Below are 4376 nucleotides of genomic sequence, written 5' to 3' on the forward strand. Positions count from 1 at the left end.
AGACAAACTGCACTATTTATCTGGTCTGCTATCATTCTCTGATTCCACATTCCTATATACGGCAATGTTACATTTTTTAAATATTCATTTTATTAATTTATCTCCTGATCTGCACTGTAAAACATGTCAGGGTTGGTTTACAAGTTGAAATCAATTCGATATAGATAGCAGTACTAGTGAAAGGAGCTGCCATTGTGTAGATCACAAAGAATGGTGTTCGGTTGGCAACCTTCAATCTTGAAAGATTATGGTATAAGCCTACAGCACCCAGTATTCCCAGGCAGTCTCCCATCCAAGTACTAACCAGGCCTGACCCTGCTTAGCTTCCGAGATCAGATGAGATCAGGCATGTGCAGGGTAACAGTATACTTGTGGACAAAATGGATGACACTGGGACTTAGCCTTAGTACCTCTTTATAGAATTCAGCAGATGCAATCGCATCACTAAGGGGGGGGGTTTAGTGCTCTCGGGCAGGGTGGGGGTGACAGGCATTCAGCCTGAGCTCCCACTGAGAGGAGCTCCATGCTGTGTTTGATGGTGGATGGGTCCTCCTGCTCATCCTTTACACAGAACAGCTGGAAATTGCACCCCTTCCTGAAGCAATTGGTGGTGGTGTGATGATGTGCTGATGTCATTGCCGAACAACTTCCGGGTGCTGCACATCAGCTTGTGCACTCTGCTTGCAAAATCTGCTGTTCAGCATGGTAAGAGGCTGTTGCCTAGCAGGACGCAACACCACCCCAGAGGGGAACACTCTGGCAACGACATTGAGCAGATGCAAAGGCCTGTGGGATATAGCTGAGAAAGTGAGAATTGGGCTACATTGTGGAGAACATTTTTTTTATTTAGAGCCACATAACAGAAATAAGAGTCAGAGCAAATGTTACTGTAATCAGGTGCTTTAGACGTTTTCTCATGGTTTCTGTGGTTGATTGACTTTCCACATGAATATTTTCATCTGTGGTTTGTTATTTCATGTAGTTTGCAGAGTTCTCTTCCTCCTGCTGCCCTCCCCCCACCCCCAACTGTGATTTCATTCTACCTGGTTTAAGTAACGGTTGGCAGGGAATTCATGTGGAGATGTGTTACGCGTGTGTGTTCAAAACTAAACCTGAATACCTCGACACACAATGACTGATACAGGCAGAGGTGGAATCTGACTGAGATTCCCCATGGGTGAACAATTCTCTGAATGTTTGATTGGATTTTCAAACCAATAAATTCCAGATGATTAAATTTCCACACAATATTTGAGAATTTGCTTTGTCTCTATATTGCCTTGGCTATTCCCAAGGTGTGCACATGTTCATTCTGTGTTCATTCTGTGTTTATGCTATTACTTACAGCCCAAATCTGTGCTCCTGGCACCCATGGCTGCAGCGGCACCAAAAATGGCTGCTGCTGCATCCTGTGTGCTCTGCTGGCAATGCTGGCGGCTCCTTGGGAGAAGGGGACTTTCCTCCCCTTCCCCTGAGTAAGCTGAGTAGCCTTGCAATGGGGCTACTCAATTCTGTGTCAACCTGAGGGTCAGCATATACTTTGAGCCTCTGTGTCAGGCTGGTGGCCCAAAATGGCAGGAGGGTCCTGCCTCCCTCCGGCCCTGCTCCCTCCCCTCGGCATGCCTCCTCCCTGCCCTCCACCCCCTCCCCTCCCCTCCCCTCCCCCCGAAACGCCTGTTCCCCACTTTCCCCCACGCCCCCACCGACCTCTCCACTAGCGGACCTCTCCAGCGGACCATGCAACCGCCAAGCAGCAGAGCTCTGATGTTTGCCCAGCGCTAGCACCGGCAGTCCACTAATGCTAGGGCCTGCAAATGTGCCTTAGAGCATGTTTGCAACAGTGTGTGCCGGCAGCGAGCCAGCACACAACATATAGGATTAGGCCCTTAGTCTGCTCACTCCTTCTACCATTTTGTTTCCATATTATTCTGTATTATAATTAAATGGGTTAATCCAGTTCTTGGACTTGAAATGTATGTATGTATGTATCTGCAGATTTATACCCCACTTTATCTCCTTCCCTGGTATTCAAAAGAGCCTTTTTCAGCCTCCCGGGCATTCAAAGTATATCCAAAAAGACAGACTAGGATCATGTAATTTTACTCCCTCTATTTTTCAAGTGAAAGTACTGTGTGAAACCTTATTCTGGTTTTTGGCTTCTGTTTTGCAACACGTTTTTTTCATTTGACCTTTCAAAAAATTAGGAGATTAGAACCACTTTACCCAAGTTATATTTTCACAGTTTTCTAGAGCTAAATGGTGTTGATCAGTATCTCCTAGGTTTGGAGAAACAAAGTAAGACTACAGGGAGCAATTAAGTCAAAAAGTCTGGCACAATTAAATCATGTAACCTCACAGTTACCTTTACACCCCTGGGCTCTTCTCCAGGGAATGCATCTCAGCTGCATCTAAGCCCCAGGCAGCTAGTACAATAAGCAACATTCTCCAGGGTGCTTGTAGTTGAAGAAAGGTAAACACTGGAGATCAGTGGTAATAGAAGAGAAAGTTTGATTATCCATCTGCCAAAATAAAGTTCATAAATTAAAAACGTATGCCTTCGGCTTATTCTGTTCCAGACTGCAGAAAACTTTAAAAAAAGAAAAGAAAAAGAAAGAAAGAGATGTTTCAGGGGAAGGGGATGCTTATGGAAAACATACCACTTTGTATTCCTTATGACATTAAATCCTTCCACCCGAAATGCTGTATACATTTACATTTTCGCTGTTGGAGCAAGCCGTGATGGACCGTCAAGCTTGTACTCAAGGTATTTGAAAGCAAAGCTTGAAAAATAGGCATGGGGAAATGGAGGCATCTGGAGTCCCATTTGGAACTGCAATAGCTTTAAGAAAAACCAGAGCCTTTGTAATATGCAAACAAAACTTCTCAAACGATTGCCTTTTGTAAAATGTATGAACGATGAATAGAGAAGCACAGCTGCAGTGATCCCTAGAGGTAATATTTTTCTTCCCTAAAATAAATTTGATTTTTTTTTTCTTGCCGCTCAGCTATGTATTTTAAATTAGCATGAATCAATGAGTGTGGCTGTTTGGAAGCATCTTGTGAATAGGAAGAGGGGAAAAAAATCATTTGCCGGTGGGACTTTGGCTGCTCAGATGAATATCCAACACATCAAAACAATCATAATAAAAAAGTGAAGGCAATGGAAAGCAAAAGAATTTCCAGGTCCAGAAATGTGAGACAGTCAGTGATGGGCAGTCAGCCCCTTTAATCAATGGTGCAGACATAGAATAGGAAGTAAGAACTAGAATTGCTGTTCAGTAACACCTACGAGGGTCGCCCAGAAAGTAATGCACCACATTTTTTTTCTCAGCCTACAGTAATGGTACGAATGCGAAACTTTAGATATACATTATTTGAATTTTCAGGAGCGCGCACACAAATTTTTGGTTTCTTCAGACAGATAGCGTAGCTGCAGCAGTGTTTCGAAATGGCATCTGTAAGTGATGTACGTTACAAGCAGCGTGTCATCATTGAATTTCTCACTGCAGAGAAAGAAACTGTTGGGAACATTCACAAACATTTGTGTACAGTTTATGGAGAATCTGCAGTTGACAGAAGTACGGTTAGTCGCTGGGCACAGAGGGTGAGGCCATTAGAAGGCGGTTCGGCAGAGCTCCAAGATTTGCAGCGTTCGGGACAGCCATCCACGGCTGTCACACCTGACAAGACACAGCTTGCTGATGTGCTCATTCGCGAGGACCGACGCATAACGACTAGGCAGTTGGTGCTGAAGCTGTTAATCAGCAAAGGAAGTGTGGATGCAATCATCCGTGCTCTTGATTACTCAAAAGTGTGTGCACGATGGGTTCCGCGCTGTCTTACGGTGGACCACAAATCTCTCAGAAAAAACATTTCTTCTGAGTTGCTGAAACGTTTTGAAGATGAGGGGGAAGCGTTCTTGTCCAGGATTGTGACAGGTGATGAAACCTGGGTTCACCATTTTGAGCACGAAACAAAACGACAGTCGATGGAATGGCGTCATCCTCAATCTCCACAGAAGAAAAAATTCAAAGCAACTGCTTCCACCAGTAAGGTCATGATCACTGTGTTTTGAGATTGTGAGGGCGTCATACTCATTGATGTGATGCCAAGAGGCAGCACCATTAATTCTGAAGCTTATGTGAAGACATTAACCAAACTCAAGAAGCGCTTCCAGCTACTTCGGCGCCATAACAACCCAGGTGAATGTTTGATTCAACATGATAACGCTCGGCCTCACACAAGTTTGAGGACTTTGGAACACATCACTAAACAGGGTTGGACTGTGTTACCCCATCCACCCTACAGCCCTGACCTAGCTCCCTCAGACTTCCACTTGTTTGGGCCATTAAAGGATGCCATTCGCGGAAGACATT

General features: G+C 44.6%; 1 pseudogene; it reads right to left on the bottom strand.

Moving 5' to 3' along the window:
* Positions 1–255: 255 nt before the first annotated feature.
* On the bottom strand, positions 256–377 carry LOC136650534 (5S ribosomal RNA; annotated as a pseudogene).
* Positions 378–4376: the final 3999 nt, after the last annotated feature.

This window comes from Tiliqua scincoides, chromosome 4 (genome assembly GCF_035046505.1).
Source record: "Tiliqua scincoides isolate rTilSci1 chromosome 4, rTilSci1.hap2, whole genome shotgun sequence".
Taxonomy (NCBI): domain Eukaryota; kingdom Metazoa; phylum Chordata; class Lepidosauria; order Squamata; family Scincidae; genus Tiliqua; species Tiliqua scincoides.